Genomic DNA, 21444 nt, shown 5'->3' on the forward strand with positions numbered 1-21444 from the left:
TACAGATGGCTGGCAGAAACAGGAAGTGAAATGGGTGCACGATGGGTAAGGAGAGAGGGGATATAAGCAAAATGATACAAAAAATCGCACTTTTCTAATTGGAAACTAGTGAGGTAAAGCTGGCTTTGGCTTACACCTTCTCTATCATCTCTCAGCATTTTCCTCTATATCTCACTCCAGGTCATTATTATTTAGACAAAATAAGAACTCAATTACAGGGGAGATGCATGGATCACTCAGGGTGTAAAAAATGGGATGTTCTGGATGCATTGATGGCAGGTAGGGATGTTACAGGAAAATATCGGGTAAGGATGGGGCACAGGGGAAGATGCAGAAAGATGACTGCAATGGGGGAGCTTTTAACAGGCATTGTGGAAACAGTGCAATGAGAATTTCCAAGAACCTGTAAGGGTGACCTTATTGATGACTCCTAGTAATCAAGAATACAAAAGCTGAACCAGCCATCTTCTGTAACCACATAAGGATCCCATTATTGGATTGGGAAACCAAGGCAGCCACAAAATTAGAGAACCACAATTGTCCTGCATGCAAAACCTTCTGGTGCAATGGTGGTTCAGACCTTCAGCAGCATCCAACAAATGACTGTTTAAACTTGAAGCTCTAGCTCTGAAAGGAAAACAATGCCTGATACTACCTGAGGAGCCAAGGAATCAGAACTTGAATGTCTTTGAGAACTATTGTAGAACAAAATAAAATTAATCAAGATAAAATTCAATGAAAAAATTCATAAGTATATTTTACTATAATCACAAATTGGTACTTAGCTCAAATGTCATCAGAGAGGCTTCTCCCTGAAGCTGATAGGAGGACATGTGGAAATCACTACCCAAACATTAGCTTCAGCTCTAGGAATCCTGTGGAAGAAGGGGGTGAACATCGTGAGATCCAGAGAGTTTGCAGAATAGAGGAGAACTTGGTACACAGAATGAACTGAACAAGGCTCAAAGGTGCTTACTTATGGTATTCCTACAAGTAGGACTTGTAGTGACTCTTTTGACTGATCTTGGGAGACTTTTCCTTCTACTGAGTTACCTTGGTCAGGCTTATATAAGGGTTTGTGCCTTGATTTACTTTACCTTGTCATGATGTTAGGTTGATATCCATGGGAAGCTTTCTCTTTTCTGAAGGGAAACAGAGTAGCAGTGGATTTGGGGGAATGGAGATTGGAGACAGGGTTGGAATGAGTGGAGGTAGGGGAAGTTGTAGATTTAATCCAAGTTCATTTATCCTCATAACCTTTAATATCCCAAAAAACTAAAATTTCCAAATTTTCTTCTGATACTCAAGACTATCTCTTGACTGTTACATTTTGTAAAATCAAGAAACAAGTTAAGGATTTCCAACATACACAAATGGGCACAGAGTACATTCCTATTCATAGTAAGAGGAAGATGGCTGCATTCTGGCCCAAAACTCAGGAAGACATCCCTTACTCATGTACATGTCACACCAGCAAGAATAACAGGTATGGGAGAGCTCTTTGTCCCCAGACTGATAGCTGGGAAAACAGCATGCAACTGATCTAGTCTCCCTGAATGTGGGTGTCAGTGAGGAGGCCTTGGGAATCTATGGGGCCCCTTGTAGTGAATCAGCACTTATCCCTAGCATTGGAATGGACTTTGGGAGCCCATTCCACATGGAGGGATAATCCTTGAGCCTAGACACAAGAGGGTTGTCATAGGCCCTATGCCAAAGGATATAACAGACATTGAAGACCCCCTATGAAGGTGTCATACTCCTTGGGGAGCAGATAGGGTATTGGATAAGCAGGATGTTAGTTGGGGGGATAGAGGAGGGGGCAAGGAGAGGCACTTGGGATTAACATGTAAACTAATCTTTCTCATAAAAAATAAAAACTAAAAAGAATAACAGGTAAGGTGGCTCACCAGCTCATGAAACATCCACAGTACCTACATTCCCACACAGAATCCTCCAATATCTCATTAGCTGCCACCCTCAAATCCATGACCCCATGAACAAATTGGATGAATAATCTCTGCTCAAGTGTAGGTAACCAAAGTCAGAAGAAGAGCTAGGCAAACTGAGGCAAAGAAACCCTTCTGGACCAGAGTTCATGACAGCTATCTGAAATACACATTGGTTCCTCTCCAGTGGATATTCTCCATTATTTCATTAACCCCCATCACTATTTACAATCCATCTCTATGTTGTAGCTTCCAACTTTAGAAAAATCCTTGTGCTTAAACGAAGGATACACCATTTTCCAGAATTCCATATGAGCCAAGTGACCACAGAATTTTCACCGTCTCTCCATGCCCCCTCATCACTATCACCAGGGGTCACCCTAGCCATGCCTCCTGTGGCTGGCTACATGTGTACTCGGCCACGACCCCTAGGATGTGAATAGTGTAATGATAAGGTAATTTAAGAGTTGGGGAAACATGTGGGAAAGCCCCTCTCTTTTCCTTGCTGTTTTGGCTTGCACTGCTTTTAATTTACCTACATATATATATATATATATATATAATCATTATCTGATTATGCATTGGGAATTCACCGATAAGTTTCTCTCCTCTCTTCCGTTTTTACAGCCTCAAACTTTGGCACTACTCCCTTCCGGAACAAAGATCATACCAACAGCAGGATTTCCAGCCCAAACATTGTGGTAAGAATCCCTGTTCAATCATGAGCCACACAGATCAGAAGACCATAGAGCAAATAGAAGTCAAGAAAAAACACCCTGTCAACAAAGGAAAACTGAGAAATCAGCACCTAGACCCGCAATCAGCTCAAAGCAAGACAACCAGACACTAGCATAAAAATACCAAAAGCCACCACAGCAATGAGTCACTGCCATATTCTGGATATCCTACTACAGTAAGCCATAAATATTCAAACACAGTTGAAGCCCAATTAATACCAACTTTATAAAGATGACAGAAGTCATTAAAGTTGAAGTGAATTAATAATCCCTTACATAATTCAGGGAAAGTATAATAGAAATATTGGAGAAAATTAATAAATCCCTTAAGGACAGTCAAAAAACAAACTAATAAACAGTTGATGAAATGGATGCATCTGTTTAAGAACTAAAAATCAAAATAGAAGCAATAAAAACAACAATTGAAGTAATTCAGGATGTGAAAATCTATGTAATCCAACAGCACCTATAGAGGCAAGCCTCACCAAAAGTATACAAGACATGAAACAGAGAATTTCAGGCTTTGCATGAATGATTTATGAAATTGACATCCAGAACATCTGCAACACTGTGAAAACATCAAATATAAGAATGATAGGAATAGAATGTGAATAAACTCAGGTCAAAGTCTCAGAAAATACTTTAAAAAATTCATAGTCAAGATTTTCCTAAATTAAAGAAGCATATAAGAGAACACAGCCAACAGAATTATAGAGGCTCACAGGGGTCTGCATCAGGCTTGATGAGTATGTCCTTCTGTATATATGTTTCTATCATTTGTTGATGAATAAAACACTGTTTGACCAAAAAAGCAGGAAGATATGCAGGACTAGGAGAGGAGGAGGATTTTAGAAATGGTGGGCAGAGAGACTCCACCTGAGACAGATGTGATATAGCCAGCAAAGAATCAACGGGTCTGGGCATGCTCCAGTATGCCAAGGCCACGTGGAAATACAAACATTTGTAGAAATGTGTTAATAATTCAGACAGAGTTAGCCAATAAGAAACCCTAGTGATCAGCCAAAAGTTTAATAATTAATATATCATATGTGTGCTTGTTTATTGCTGAGAAGCCTGGCAGGACAAGAAAATCCAGCAGCACATGTCTTTGGTTATTGTTGTATGTCTTGGTGTTTTTGTGTAACTACTGACAGTAGAAGTGGGTGTGTGTCTCTGACTCTCTTGTCTGCTCTTGGAATCCTCGTTCTCCTGCTAGTTTGCCTCATCCAGCTTTGATAGGAACGTTCATGTCTTGTCAAATTGCAATTCATCATGCAGAGTTTTGATGATATTTTTGGATATGTTATCTACTCAGAAGGTACATGGAGGAGGATCTGGTGGAGATTGGGGCAGTGTAGAGGACTGAGATGGGTGGAGATAGGGGAAAATGCAGGTGGGATATATTTTATGATAAAAGAATAAATTTAAGAAATAAAAAAGGAATATGGGCGCAATGAGAAAGGATTTAACTAAGGCACTAAAACTCATCAAGGCAAACAACATAATCATGGAGCTATGCCATACACCGGTGGGGTATTATTCTCAAAAGGCTTAGATAGTTATATTCCTAAATGTTGTCATACATGTCTCTCCTTTGCAATTTACACTCTTTGGGTATCACAACATCCTATAGTCTCAAAATTCAACACTGGCTTCATCTGGAAAACTTCATGCAAAGAACTCTCACTGCATATTCACTGGTTTTCCAACTCTGCTAGATTCCAACAATGTTGAAAAGAAACCACAAAGGAAAGATCTATGAGCTATACATTTTGCAACTTCTTCTTTGCAGAACCACTACAAAATGGGTTATACCACAAATTTAGACTCTACACTGTGATGGAATCTACCACACTTGGACAGCAGCTTCTGTATGAAGTTTCTTCTTCAGATTAAGAATCAAGTGTCCTATTCCTTTCATAAATTGAAGGCTTACAAGGGAACCTTCATAATTAAGTGACATCTCAAATACCAATGAGTCATGATACCAAAAATATAAAACCTTTTGAGTAAAGTTTTTCTCCTTTCCAAGATGTTTTTTGTGTGTTTTTTTGTTTGTTTTTTTGTTTGTTTGTTTGATTTCCATGGCAGGGGTTCTCTGTGGCTTTGGAGCCTGTCCTGGAACTAAATATTGTAGACCAGGGTGGTCTCAAAATCACAGAGATCTGCCTGACTCTGCCTCCCAAGTGCTGGAATTAAAGGCATGCAACACCAATGCACGGACTGCTTTCCTAGATGTAAGCAGCACTTTTCTGAGGATTACAAGGGCAGAACTGTGAAACTCATGTAGAGTAACTCATAGTGCAGAAATCTTCTGACCCATTTTTTTACCTTATTAAATCAGAATCCCATTAGAATCCAAGCAGGAACTGAACTATGAAGTTTTTACCAAAGGGAAACATAGAGACAGAGACTAATAGATGTATACAGTGAGACATACACAGAGAGAAAGATACACACACACACACACAGAGAGAGAGAGAGAGAGAGGAATTCCTATGTACCCAATGAAATATAACTTACCATGTCACCAAAACTGTCATATGTCTTTGTACCAATACTTAAGTGTGGTTTGCCCTCACAAGATAACACTTTCCCAAAATTCACTCTTATCTGAACTAAATCTACGATAACTATGTCTTTTTGCTGCTGTATTTTCACAAGAGAAAAAACAGGTGATCTCTGTAAGTTCCAGGCCTAGCATACATAATGAGTTCCAGGCCAGACAGGGTTATGAAGAGACTGTGTCTCAAAACAGACTCACTCTAAAAGTTTCTACTTAATAAATTTTAGAACTCTGAAAATGGTTTAACACATAAAGTACTCACCTTACAACTATCCCTTCATTTTGCATTCTAAAGATAGTTGCTACAGTATATACCTATAATCCAATGATTTTGATGGCAGAAAATTGCAGAGAAAAGAAATCCTGACAAGGATCATTACATGGAATGGCAACCTAGAGACCCTGTCTCCAATATGCTAAGTGTAAAAGACAGACACCCCAATTCGTTCTCTGAAATTTGCACCCAAACCATGACAAACATCCACAACTTCCACACAAAAAGAATTACAGACATAAAAACAGAAAATAAGTAATAAAATTATAATAGTATGGTTTAGCACACACCCTTTCTTCTGTGAATTTGCAGCCAACCTCATCGGCATTCTGTGTTCAAGGACAGCCAAATATATGTAGAGAAACCCTGCCTCTACATAAAATTCTAACTCAGATTATCATTGACTCATTTTGAAATCCTTTTTCCAAAATACACTGAAGTGTTCCAGCTAAATCTTACCAGAGATCCCGAGGTACAAAACAATATGTCTTAGGTCATTTTTGGTGTCTGCCACTGGTGGGTGTCAAATTATTTTCAGATATGAATATGCCTGAGTATGGTAGCAGAGATAGGCAGATCTCCTTGAATTTAAGCCAATTTGAACTACATATTGAATTTGAAAGTAAAACATTTCTCAACTACGTAAACACACATACACATATACATATTCATGAATACAGTTGAATATAATTTTGTCCTGTTGCTTGACAGAAGGTCTCATAAGAAAACTCTAGCTATGCCAGGTGGTGCTAGAGCATGCCTTTAATCCCAGAACATAATAGGCAGAGGCAGGTGGATCTCTGTGAGTTTGACCAGCCTGGTCTACAAGAGCTAGTTCCATGACAGTCTCCAAAGCCACAGAAAAACCCTGTTTCAAATAAAAATAAAAAACTCTAGCTAGCCTAAAACTCATACTGTATAGTTTAATGAGTAATAAATATTGAATATTTTAAAACACATTCTAGTAAACATGTCATTTTTGTCATTAGCTCATTATTCAAAGCATGAAAGTTTTCTGTACAAGAGGGACATTCCAAACAATTGGCTGCATATTTCCTTAAATGTCTAGGGAAAATTTTGCATTGTTTATATCTCTACATGGTTTTTCTTCTACCATATCATTCTATGAAATCAGTGTAAATATTTCCTTGAACACTTTTCCAATTTAGATTTTGCTAGTTTATCTCTAAATTGAGGTTTTTGCACATTATAATACTGTGCCTCCAAACCTGGAAGCTGAAATAATGCCTATTGAAGTAATTTTACAGCTACCAGTAACCCGGTAAATTTTTAAGAATGTTTGTTAATAGTTATAAATCTTCCAAGTATGCTGTTTAATTTTTGTAACACCACTTATTTTTAATTTTACTTGGCAAAATAAAATATAAAGGTAGTTTTTGATACATAATCATATTATTGTTGTGCTATGAACTCATTGAGTTAAAAAGCTGTTACTGTATGCTACATTAAATAAAAATGACTATAATTGAATGCTAGATTTTCTAAATAGCACATGATGAGCAAGTACAGAAGCCTATGTAAACGATGATCTTCTCAAAATTAAATTTGTCAGAGTTTCTCATATTTCCTCTAAAAATGGTAATGAATCATATACTTACTGACTTGGGGTTTCTAGAGCCAGTAAGAAACACCATGTACATGGTTAATATTTTAAAGGAAAGGCATTTAATTTGGTGACTTCTATTTTCAGAGAATTTATCAAGTATCATCATGGTGCAAAATTGTAGAATGCAGGCAGACATGCTGCTGTAGAAGGGACTGGGCATTGTAAATCTCGAGCACTGGCAATGGGATATGGTCTGTGACTCTGTTCATGGTTTGAACATATATAAGATCTCAGTGTACACCTCCACAGTGACAAAATTGGACCACCAAGGATATATCTACAACAACAAAGACACACATCATAAGAATGCCATTTCCTATGTGCTTATTTGGGACAATTACATACAGACAACCACAGGTACAACATATTAAGGTTCACAAGGAAGTATGATATGTCCTTTAGTGAGAGTTAACAATGAACCCATCCAAATGAGAAAGACGAAAAGTATAAGTTTCTTTTCACACCAGAATTTAGTACATCATGAAATAACTGGTGGGGCATATCTAAGGCCCCATAATAAATTACATGAAGTACTCAGCTGCATTCATCCAAATGTGGGGATATTTAAAATGTTGTTCATTATCCTCAAATTGAACAGAGAAGCTAGTGAGGAAATCCTTTAATACCAGTTATATTTTTGAGATTTGTGTTTTAACAACTTTGCTTCCAATAACTTCTATATGTTAAACTTTTATGTTTTCCATGTGCTTAAACATAAGCCATACCATCATTAATTCCAAAGAATTCTGGTATATTTTGTGTTATTAATGATCAAACATATATAAGAATCAGAAGCCTAAGTATAATGAGAATAGAAAATGAATGGCTTTAGACATGTAAATCCAGCTAGTCAGTGCCACTACTACCTACAAAAGTGTCACCAGAAAGGAGAATCCAGTGACATCACTCACATATAAGCAGACACAATCCTAGAACAATGTGACTCCAGTGGTCTTTACATTGCTTTGTTGGAGGTTTTTTGTGTTTTTGTAAAGACAAAACAAAACCCATCCTCAACATACTTTGCAGAGTTATATTTTTGGCAAGTTATATTTATCCAATGAAAAACATGTTAGTCTAATGAATTTGTTTAGATTAAATGGTAATGCAGTTTGATGAACTATTTCTATTTTAATGAAGAAATCTTTATTGTTTGTATATAATCTTTGACATTTTTGATCGGTACTATGTTCCCCCCAGTGAGAATCAAAGAAAAATCTATTCGCTGATGTATCTCATATCTTGCTTTTTATTCTGAGCTCTGCGTATCTCTAAAGTATACAGTTTTAATTTACCAGTATATTTTTAACTAATATCTTCTAATGCTGTTGTTTCCTTTTCAATAGCATTTCAAAATATAGGTAATAACATATTATTTAATCTATCTCTGGCTGACTTAATTATCCTTTCTTTTTATTAAGCATGTCTTCTAAGGAAACACATAATGTGTTCATATAAGTAATCTTCATCAAGAAAAGAATCAGAAGTCAGATATTGGGGTAAGAACCTGAAAGATCAGGGAACCATTTGAGCAGCCATCAGTGACTCCTACCTCTTCCATTCCTCAATCTAAAATGAGCAAGATCCGCTTGCAGCCCCACATTACTACTTCCTGTCTCCAATTTATCCACAGTCCATGTTTATTGTTTCCATAATCAGTAAAACATAGGTGATTCTGTCATGATTTGATGGACCCTACCAAGGATGGATCAAGTTTGCTACAGTTTTTGTATAATGTTGCTCCTGAGATAAGTATTTACTTTGCATACTCCCTCAATAACTTAAGGGCTTAGCTAGATAGAGTCTTAGAGTTGTGCTACCTTCCTAGACTTTAAATGCAGGCCAGGGAATTTTCTTTTATGGTGTTAAAAACCTTGAAAATTGCGGTCTCTTTTCCATCACTGACTGCCATCTGAAACTACCTAATGATATTTTTCTTAACCAGAGACTTTTCATTGGTTCCTACTTTTGTCCTTTTCACTATAGACTTGAAGGAGTCAACAGTAATAACCAGCTAACCAAAGCAATATTTTGTCTAATACATCAGCTCAGCAGCCTATTACTCTCAAACTAACACTTACTCACTTTTTGGGACATGCAAATAATAATAAAGATTCAGTGACAAAATATCACAAAAATGAACTCTAGCTATTTTTTTTCATGAAACATTCTAAGTACATGTGCTTAATTACTATACCAACATCACATAATACAATAAAAAATCATTGAAGCCAGGCATGGACTGGAGGGCCACAGCAAGAAAAAGATATGACTGTTTTATTGAGAGCAATCAGATGTTTTATATCTCTATCAGAAACATAAGATAGTGGCAATTTCCAGGATTATTACAATTACAGTTGCCAGAATAACATGAAAATTGCAAGCGATACAATATATATGAGATTAATGTCTAAGAACAATTGTCTTGTTAAGTTTACATACTACCTTGACTAATAAAGAATCATATAGAGAAATACAAACTGGCCTGAATGCCTCACTGCCTGATGGAGTGCATCACTTTATCAGGAACAGGAAGGGACAGTGTGCCCCAGGAGCCATGGGCTTTAACCTGAACCTGTGACATATGTCTCTCAAGGCAGTTAGGACAAACCAACTCCATATACCAGGCAAGCCTTTTATCCACTGAAATCCTGACCCTGACTTACAGTGTCTGCTATTACTCTCAACATTCCCATCTTTCATGTCCTACAACAACAGGCAATTATGCAATATGGAGAACTTTTATGGCTTTTGCCTCCTAAAGTTTTGATATCTTCAACAATCTTCAAAAATTAAACATTACCATGTCCATTAAAGCAAAAAAAATCACCTTTCGAGTTCCATTTTTGTTCCAACATTGTTCTCTTTTGCTCTGATTAAATTTTCTAAGTAAAACTACTCATTTAAAACTACTCCAGTAATGAGTAGTTTTACATTATGAGTATGAGTAGTTTACAATAATGAGTAGTTTAACAACTGGGTTGTTAAACCCAGTTCAGTATTTATCGTTGTGGAAGCTTAGGAGAGAACTCAAGTCAGTCAGTCACTGAAGGGAAAACATGTGGAACCATCCACTGTTTGTTGACTTTTCTCTTTAGCTTTGGCACTGTCTTCTGCTCTGCAAGCTCTCTTAACAAGCTAAGGCCCACTTGTTTAGAGACACTGTCAATTCAGGGGAAGTTTTCTTCCCAAATCAATCATCAGTCAACACTTTCTTTTTCAGGCAGAAATCAGAGATATTGATCTAAGAACACATTCAATTTATGTGTGCTAAGATGATCCTAGGTTTTGTCATTTGACACTAGAGGCTAAATAGGAGACAGAGAAAATAATGTATGAGAATATTTTAAAATCCAAAGCCAATGTATTAATCATGTAAATCACTTAAACAGCAAAGATTCAAATATAAAGATAGCAAATCTGGAAAACACAGATATACCAGTATGTAAGGAAATAGGAAGAGGCAAGCATCTAAAATAAAGATGAAAAAAAAACTAAAAGAATCTTGCCACAGCAAATTCTCTCAAAAAACGAAACCTTCAAGAACAGATAACATAAGAAATTTTATGAAGACAAACTGTTGAAGGGCCAACATTTTTAATAAAAAGAATATATGTAGGTTACCAATATACATTAGAGAAAATCAATATACAGATTCACATATGAGCTCCACACAAAGATACAGCAATCATAAGTATGCAAGATATTTTTGAAAGAATGAACAGTTTATTCTAGAAAAAGACAAGAAATAGGGCAGGAAATAGATAGTCAATATTTAATCAACAAACCAAAGAAAGCATAGGAAAGGAAATGGGACATCTTGGCCAAAGTTACCCAGTTCCCTGTAATTCTATGTGTATAAAATCAAACAAACACAGACCTCAGAACTTTCACAAAATTACATCAATGGGACCCTTGGATTGTTGTTTCAGAGCCTCGAGCTACAGATTAAAAACTGATAAAAGACTGAAGCACCATGCTTAATCACAAAACAAAACAACAAAGAAAAATAACTCAAAAGACAGGTAAACCCATGGAATGAAGTTGAAAACCATTATATGGATGAACATACCTATGAATACCTCATTTTTGACAATGAAACTAAAATTTCACAATGAAAAAAAGAAAGCATCTTCAACAAATTTTCCTGGCATACAGGATTCTGACATGCAGAAGACTACAGATAGATCAATATCTATGGCCATTCACAAAACTTAAATCCAAATGGATCAGAGACATCAACATAAATCCAACCACACTGAAACTCTTAGCAGAGAAAGTAGGAGGTACCCTCAAACAATTGGTATAGAGGACTCCTTCCTGAACATAACATCAATAGCACAGACACTGAAGTTGACAATTAATAAATGGGACCTCCTGAAACTGAGAAGCTTTCGTAAGGCAAAGGACAGAGTCAATAAGCCAAAATGGCAGCCCAAAGAATGGCAAAAGAGACTCACCAACCCCAAATCTGACAGAGGGCTGGTTTCCAATATACACAAAAAAATGAAGAGGCTCATCACGAAAACACCAAAAAACTCTAATTAAAAAGTGGGATACAGACTTCTCAATAGCCGAATCTAGAATGACCAAAAGACACTTGAGAAGGTGCTCGATATGCTTATCCATGAGGGAAATGCAAATCAAAACAACTTTGAGATACCATCTTGCTCCTGTGAGAATGGATGAAATCAAAACTACCAATGACAGTTAATGCTGGAGGGGATGTGGAGAAAGGGGAACAGCCCTCTATTGCTGGTGGGAGTGCAAATGCATAAAGCCACTTTGGAAATCAATATGGCAGTCCCTCAAGAAAGTGGGAGTCAGTCTACCTCAAGACACAACATTTCCACTGTTAGGCATATTCCCAAAAGATTAACATTCATACAACAAAGACATCTGTTCAACTATGTTCATTACAGCGTTATTTGTAAGAGGCAGAACTTAGAAGCCACCTAGATGCCCCTCAACTGAGGCATGAATAAGTAGTATTCAGCAGGAGGAGTACTATTCAGAATGAGGAGTACTATTCAGCAGAAAATAACAATGGAATCTTGATATTTGCAGGCAAATGGAATGAACCATACTGAGTGGGATCCAGATTAATGAAAGGTTTACCATTTAAAAACCTTCAATTAAGTAAAATCCCTCTCAGGTATAACCAATTCTTTGGAAATTTCATAATTCCAGAAGAGGCATCTCAACCAACAAGACAGAAAATTTGAGAAAATTGTCTTGCCTGGAGGAATGAGGGTCAGCACGGGAATCATTCCAAAACAAACTTTTCCCAAACAAAGGATTGATTGTGAATTTACTTAGGAACACTGTACATGTTCATATAATATTTGGGGTCTTATGGGGGGACCCTAGATCTCAAGACAGGATTTCTTTGCCACCAATGTCTGACCTGTTCCTATAATATTTTCTGTCTTGTTAGCACTGTCAGTTAACAATTACAATTCTGAACATGAACACGGTGTAAAAGCAGAAACATTTAGGGACACTCTTAATTCAAAGTTATATAGGAACTTATATACATTATAAAACTTATAAGAAGGAAGATTTCTGGCTTGTTTAAGTGTACTGCAAGGTTTCAGTTGAAAATTAAGTAAATGACACTGAAATCTAAGATCACTGTGTGATCTAAAGACAAGTGTACCACCTGCAAAATTCATATAGTAAAAGAGAATACAAAAACTTGAAGGAAAATTAACCTAATAGCATTTCGTACTCTCCTCCTTGAGAACGATTTTGATGGTTTCTATTAAGCTCAGAACAAAGCTTCTTTTTTCTCTGAGCAGGCTGGCTAGGAAGATGACATGATATGCTTCCATTGAAAACCAGAATGTCTTCATGTTAACTATCCCTGCCTGCTGTCTGACTCAAGCCTGTAATATCAATTAAAGAATTCTATTATTTTCTCATTTTAAGTGTTTTTAAGGTAGGGTTTCACTGTGGCTTTGGAGGCTGTCTTGGAACTAGCTCTTGCAGAACAGGCTGGTCTCAAACTCAGATCTGCCTGCCTCTGCCTCCCAAGTGCTGGTATTAATGTTGTGGGCGAACACCACTGGGATCTATTATTTTCTTTTTAAACCTTTTTATAATTTTAGTTATGTGCATGTTTTGTCTCTATGTGTCTGTGCACACTCTCTACAGATGCCAGAAGAAGACAAGAGATGCCTGACACAGCAAAATGTTAGCTTCCATGTAGATTCTGCAAATGAAAACTGGGTCCTCTACAACAACACACAGTGCTATTAATTGATGAGCCATTACTCCCCTCTCAATTTTTATTCAAAATGTATTACTATATATTTTCTTTAGAAGATACTATACCCTTTCCCCCTTTCTCTTCATTCTTCCCTTCTCAAATACAAGTTTTTCACTGTAAAATTAGTATGGATGACAATGCTGAAACATGAAGACAACCATGTGTGTTGCATGTTGGCTTTAAGTATATGATTGCAGATCTTTTATAATGGAGAGCAATAAGGATTTACACATTAGTGACACAAAGTAATACTCAAACTTGTACTTCAAAGATCTCTATGAAAAGTGTATACATAGGAGTCCTTATACGTGTCCATGAATCGATTTCCAGGTGCTTTTCATTGTGAGTAGCAACCAGGAAAGTGGATTAGTCTCCTTTCTTTAGAATGGATAACATAACCTGATTCAAAGTAATTTTAGGTGAAAATATTCACTTGGTTTATAATTATAAGGTTACCCCTAAATACAATATTTTTGTCTCCATGGATCTGAAAGTCACATGATAATCATAATATAAAATGCCTTCAAATTACAAATCTAATACTTTTTTTAAAAAATTCCAACATTTAAGATGTCTACAGTAGTTTAAGTATACATTAAGTGAAAAACTTCAGTAACTGCCCGTTATTTTCAAAATGCGAAAAACAGGGTAATATCAAGTAATCAATCACTTATAAGGAAATGAATTCTGGAAGCTCTGCTCCTGTTGTTAACAATATTCTAGAGGCTCAGAGACTAGAGAAGCCCATATTTTAGACTCTGTCATCCCTAGCACACACAGCTTTACTACCGTGCCTGTTCTATTCCAAACATGGAGCTGTCTTTGGTTATCCTATGGTTCCAAAATCTAACACAACTTCAGCTGTCCACTGCAAGCTGTATCCTTTCAGGCCCTCTATGAGGGTTTTTCAAATCTGCTGGAGTCAGCAGCTCTATATGAGCTCTTCAATCTTGCATTGTCATTCAAGATATTAAGGGAGAAATATCCTTGCAAACTTCAAAGCAGTCTGGTTTCTAGCCAGATAGCAAGCAAGGGGAGATTCTATTCCTTCAACCTAATGTATGTTGATTCTACTATTAATTTTAATCACCCTTTGTTCATAATCAGAAGTCAGAGAATGATAAATGTTGGTCCTTGTTATAAAATCAAATACCAATAATATCGATTAGAATGGTGCTATTACTTCTAGAAGAGGAATCTTCTCTTCTCAATTAACTTTATATACAAGCTGATGTCTCATAAACATACTACAGAGAATAATCTGATTTAGATAAGCCCTCATAGTTGTGCCTGCAGAAGTGTCCCTTCACTGAATCTAGATCATATTAATTTGCAAATCAATATTAAACACCCCAAATATCTGATATAATTTTCTTTGTTGACAGATAAAGCTTTCATAAATTAGTGATATTTCAAATACCATTTAGCTATGCTTTTTTCTAAAAAATACAAAACCTTTTGGATCTGGCTTTACTTGTTTCCCAGACGTAAGAAATTTTCTGAGGATAACAAGGACAGAATTGTGAAGCTCATGTAGAGTAAGTCATAGTGCAGAAGTCTTCTGACACATGTTTTTACTATATTAAATCAGAATCCCATACAAATCTAAGCAAGAACTGACCTATGATCTTTTTACCAAAAAGAAGGAGAGAAACAGAAAGAGAGACAGAGACAAATAGATGTAGAGAGTGAGCCATACACATCAGAAAAGAGAGAGAGAGATAGAGAGAGGACTCCCTAGCCCAATGACATGTAACTTACAAGGTAACCAAAATTGTCACATGTCTTTGTATCAATTCTTAAGTGTGTTTCACTCTCTCAAAATCACACTGTAGCAAAATTCAATCATCCTAGAAATATCTGTAGTAAATCCTTGATAAAAATCTTTTTTACTGAGGTGTTTTGATGTGATTCAGAAGAGGTTATGTCTGTCAATTACAGGTGTTTTGCATAATAAGTTCCAGGTCAGACAAGGTTTAGAAAAAAGTCTGAATCTCAAAATAGACTCATTACAAAAATGTCTACTTAATAAACTTTAGAATTGTGAGAATGATTAACAGATAAAGTGATTACCTTACAACTATCCCTTCACAGCCAGAGGTGGTGACATATGACTCTAATACCCCCATTCAGGAGGAAGAGACTGGTGGATTTCTGTAAGTTTTAGATGAGCCTGGTTTACAAGAGGTACTTATAGGATAGCTTATAAAGCCACAGAGAAACCCTGTCTCAAAAAAACAAATAAACAAACAAACAAATAAATAAATAAAATAAAAACAAACTAACTATGTCTTCACTTTTGCATTCTCAAGACAGCTGCTACAGTACATTCCTGTAATCCAATGCTTTGATGACAGATAAAATGTAGACAAAAGATATACAGCCAAGTCTATTTATCTGGCATGGCAACCTAGAGACCCTGTCTCAAACATGCCAACTGTAAAAGATAAACACCTAAAAGTGTTCTGTGATATTTACACCCAAACCATGACACATATAACCAACTCCCACACATAAAGAATCACATAAATACAAACAGACATAAGTAAATAAATTATAAAAGTATAAGAGGATAGTTTGGCACACAGCCTTTATTCCAATACCTGGGCAGCAGATACAAGCAAATTTCTGTGAATTCATCTCCATTATGAGTTCAAGGACAGCATAAAATATGGAGAGAAACCCTGTCTCAACATAAAATTCCTACTCTCTTTATCATTGACTCATCATGAAATCCTTTTTTCAAAAAACACTGAAGTGGTCCAGCTTAATCTCACCACAGGACTCAAGTAAAGGACAATATATCTTAAAGTTATTTTTGATGTCTGCCAGTGGTGGCTGTCAAAGTATTTTCAGATATGAATATAGCTGAGTATGGTAGCAGAGATAGGAAGATCTCTGTAAATTCAAGCCAATTTGGACTACATAGTGAGTATGATAGTTAGGCATTTCTCAGTGACACACATGCACTCACAAATATGCCTACAGCAAAAGAGACACACCTCCTAATAGTGCCTTTCCGTATAAGCATATGGGTCCAAATACATTCAGAATACCAACATTCTTCTCTTTTGTTGTAATTAAATTATATAAATTATCAAATTAGGAAATAAAAAGGGTGATACTATCTGATGTTATCCAGCTCTCTACAATTCAATGTGTACGTGTATAGAAATTAAATAAACACACATGCCACAACTTTCACAAAATTATCTCAAAGTAACCCCTGAACTGTTGTTTCTGACCTTTGAGCTACTGATATTTCTTCCAAAAACAGAAGTCCCATGTTCAAGAGCTCTCTCCAGAAATGGAGGTGATCTCTTGCTATGGATCACCAGCACCTTGAATTTCCGTGTTGTTTCAGGTAAATGCAGCTCCACTGAGGCTCAATCAGAAAACAGTATAGAAAAAATGATTTAAAATCTGCTTCCTGCCACATGGATTATGGCACAAAACATGGATTCTGCCCTATCTACCACCCAAACACGATTCAGGAATTGAGAAATCTCTGTAGATGCAAAATATCTTTTCTCTCTAGAACTACATACAATTCACTAAATGACAACATTGTGCAGCACCAAGACACAAGCATTCTAATCATGTATTGGTGAAAACTGATGTCATCACCATTTTTCTTCAAGTTGTTAAACTATTTGCAGTATTTAAAATACAAACCTAAAAATAGAATGCAATATTCATAACTTCTAAAAACCAGAACTCCAGATTTCTAATCTGTCTTCCCACTGCTACCAAAAGCAGTGTCTATAAGTGAACACTGGGCAGTGATACTGCAAGAACTCTATCCCCACATACCAGGGCCGCAGTGTCTCAGATTGTCCAGTAAATCCATACAGGGAGGAACAGAGGACAAAGGCCACTGCCCAGGTCAGCACATGGAACATCAAAACTATAGTCTGGCTGATGGTCCATCTGAATCCAAAAGAATTGAAAGCTTACTGGGTGGTGTCGGTACATGCCTTTAATCCCTGCAGATGTTAGAGGGAGTAATATTTCTGAGAGTTTGAAACCAGCCTGGTCTACAATATGAGTACCAGAACAGAGTAAACCTGTCTTGAAAACTAAACAAACAGACAAACAATAGCCACATAAATAAATAAATAAATAAATAAATAAATAAATAAATAAAATGATAATTCAAGACACCTGATCTGAACATCATACACTCAACATTTTAAAGCTTGTGGTCTTTGTTAGAACTCATTTCAGCATAGGCAGAATATAACCACAGAAGAAACCCACAAAATACCTGCCAGTACTTATCCAGACATCTTACAATCCCCAGATCCCCACATTGCCTATGGCCACCCAACTAGGACTCATCTTAGGAGCATCCATACTGGGTGATCAGAGATCAAATGATTTACACAGCACAGAACTTCCAACTCTACACTTCCAGCCCAATAGATAGAGTCCTAATCTTGAAATATTGTATTGTACTAGACATTCTTCCTCTCCCATAGGGCATTTGCTGTTCCTCATCCAAATCACAGGGTGTGTGTGTGCACAGTCCATTACATGCTCAATATCCAGTGCAGCAAACCCATTGCCTCAGAGCTGGGAAACTCTGCAAACAGACACAAGTCACATTCACACAGTAACTGTTGCTACTGTGTAACTGGGTTAAAGAAAAACAGGCCAAAGATGAGAGAGCAATGGGGCAATGATAGGGCTTGGAGACAAGGTGAATATGATGCATTTATAATCTCAAAAATTATTTTGGAAACTTGAAACATGCTTCATGGTCAAGTGCTCCAGGGACTTAGAGACTTGTATTAGAGCACATTAAAATTTCTCACAACATTCCTTTACAGATGAACACCATAAACCTGAAAATACCAGTCCTTAGGAGTGGATAGTAGCAGTTAAGTAAAATACAATGACACAGCAAGGATATTTTTTGCAAGGATATTCTTAAAATAACTTCTTACAGCAAGGATATTCCGAAAATAATTACTGAAATAGAACATTGACTTGAATGCACAGGTCATTCTTTATCGACAGGGTCCAGAGGTGAAGGTAATGGGGATATGAAAGATAGGGCAAATAGATGGTAGAAAAAGATAAATGCTATGTTGTGGAGGTATTGCAGAGGCTATGTCCCAGACTAACTAAGCTTCTTACGAAGAATAGCATCTTGTATACTACTTAAATGGGGTGGGATGATAGAAGGAAATGGGAGAATAATATGAATCCACCAAAAACTATTATATAATGGGAGAAATTTGGGAAGAGGTTAGCAAACAATGTCACACTAGGGAAACAGAGTATCTGAAGAACATGACTGACTTATTACAGACAAAACCCTTCTAAATGTTCCTGGCCCCAGACCATTACAAGTCCTCCCAAATATATTGCAGGTTGCAGAGAAGGAGCTTAGTTTTATTGTCAATACATCAGGCCTCAATGAAAGCTCCCAAGTCCTACATCCCAGGCTATTACTAGGTCCTCCCTACCTGAGGGCTTAAATGAAGTCCTTGCTTGATGAGGTGAGTTCTTAACTCAACTGTGTTTTATTTTCAAATAACTGTCATCTGTTCACCTTCCAAAACTATGGTCTTCTCAATAAAAAAGCTAGAATTTCATCTGGCACAAAATTAACTATTAATCGAGATAACATGTAAATGTTAAATGCAGAGTGGAATGTCAAGAAGATACTGGAAAAACTAGGCCTTTCTGAGTTAGGCAAGCTGCATTCCATATATTCATCAAGAATGTTGAAGTTGACTAGAAACTTGCTCCTACATCCAGGTTCCTGCTCCCAATGATCTTATCAGATTAATCCAAAGAACAAAGTTTGTAAGACATCTCTCCCTAGGTCAGATAATTTACATGGACCACATGGGAATTCACAAGACAGGGAATTGGGCTGTACTCCTACACCCAGACACATGGAGGACCAAGAACACTGACAGAGCAAATCCTGAAAAGTCTATTCATGTCACATGGAAACCTAGAGATCCTATCTCAAACAAGCTAACTGTAAAAGACAAACACCCTAAGTGTTCTCTGATATTTGCACCAAAACCATGACTCACATGACCAACTTCCACACTAAAAAACCACATAAATATAAATAGACATATATAAAAAGTAATAAAATTATAATAGGATTTTTTGGCACACAGGCTATATTCCAATATCTGGGCAGCAGAGACAAACAAAGTACTGTGAATTCTGGGCCAAAATCGTCTGCATTCTGAGTTCAAGAACAGCCAATAATATGGAGAGAAATCCTGTCTCAACATGAAATTCCAACTCTGATTATCATTGACTCATCCTGAAATACTTTTCTGAAATACACTGAAGTGGTTCAGCTTAATCTCACCAGAGGACCCACATAAAGGACAATATATCTTAAAGTCATTTTTGATGTCTGCCAGTGGTGGCTGTCAAAGTATTTTCAGATATGAATATAGCTGATTATGGTAGCAGAGAGAGGCATATCTCTGTGAATTCAAGCCAATTTGGACTATATAGTGAATATGACAGTAAGAATTTTCTCAATGGTGCGTGCATGTGTACACACACACACACACACACACACACACACACACACACACACACAGAAATACACTGATAGCAACAGAGCCAGAGCTCCAAAGAGTGCCATTCACCATGAGCATATGGGTCTAATTACATTCAGACTTCCAACGTTCTTCTCTTTTGTTGTGATTAAATTATCTAAACAAAAGCTACTCATGTAATGAACAGATTTGCTTGTTACTTCTAGGCCAGATTCTATCATTGTAGGAACTTCAGAGAGAAACTCAAGTCTGTCACTAAAGGGAAAACAGGTGAAATCATTTTGTCTTGATTTTCTCTTTTTCTTTGACACTATCTTGTGCTCAGCTATCTCTCTTAATAAGGCCAGGTACACTTGCTCAGAGAAAAGCAGAAGTCTTATTCCCACATCAAGCATCAGTCAACACAGTCTTTACAGGCAGAAATCAGACATTCTGATCTAAGAACACACTCAATCGGTGTTTTCTCAGATGATGCCAGGTTTTGTCAAGTTGAAACCTGAGCCTATTTATGACAGAGAAAATAATATATAATAAGGTTTTAAAAATCCAAAGCCCCTGTATTAATCATATCCATGACTTACACAACACTCAAACATGAAGACAGCAATAACTGGAGAACACAGATTTGCCACTATGCCAGAAAATAGGAAGAGGCAACCATCTAAGATAAAGATGAAAAAAGTAAATCTCCTATCTACAGCAACTTCACTCAAAAGCAAAACATTCAGAACTGATAACACAAGAAATTTTATGAAGATACATTGGTGAAGGTCCAACATTTTTAAGTAAATGTATATAAATAGGTTAAAATTATGCATTACAAAAAATCAGTACACATATTCACATATTATGAGGTCTAAACTTGTCAGAAGGCACAACAATCAAAATATATAAACTGTTTTGGAAAGAATTAAAGGGTTGGTGAGAAAATGCCAAGAAATAAGGCAGGAAAATATTGTCAACTTTTAATCAAATGACAAAAAAAAACAGAGGAAAGGAAAAGACTGATCTTGACCAATGATACCCAGCTCCCTATAATATTATGGCTATAAAAATAAAATAAAGACATACTTCACAACTTTCACAAAATTAACTCATAATGACCCTTGAACTATTGTTTCTGACCCTAGGGCTACTGATATTTCTGCCAGAAGAGAAGCACCATGCTCTAGATCTCTCTCCAGAAATGAAGGTGATCTTTGACTATGGATCACAAGCTCCTTATAATTCCTTTTTTTTCAAGTAAATACAACCCCACTGATGCTCAATCACAAACCAACCGAAGAAATTAATTTAAAGCACAGGAAAACCAATGTAATCAAATTGCAAACCATGATATGGTCCCAAATACCTATGAATACTTGATGTTGGACAATGAAGGGAAACTATACAATGAAAAAAAGAGCTTCTTCACCAAATAGTACTGGCATAAATGGGTCCTGGCATGTAAAAGACTGCATACAATCCATATCTATCAC

This window comes from Cricetulus griseus, unplaced genomic scaffold, assembly GCF_003668045.3.
Source record: "Cricetulus griseus strain 17A/GY unplaced genomic scaffold, alternate assembly CriGri-PICRH-1.0 unplaced_scaffold_156, whole genome shotgun sequence".
Classification (NCBI taxonomy): Eukaryota; Metazoa; Chordata; class Mammalia; order Rodentia; family Cricetidae; genus Cricetulus; species Cricetulus griseus.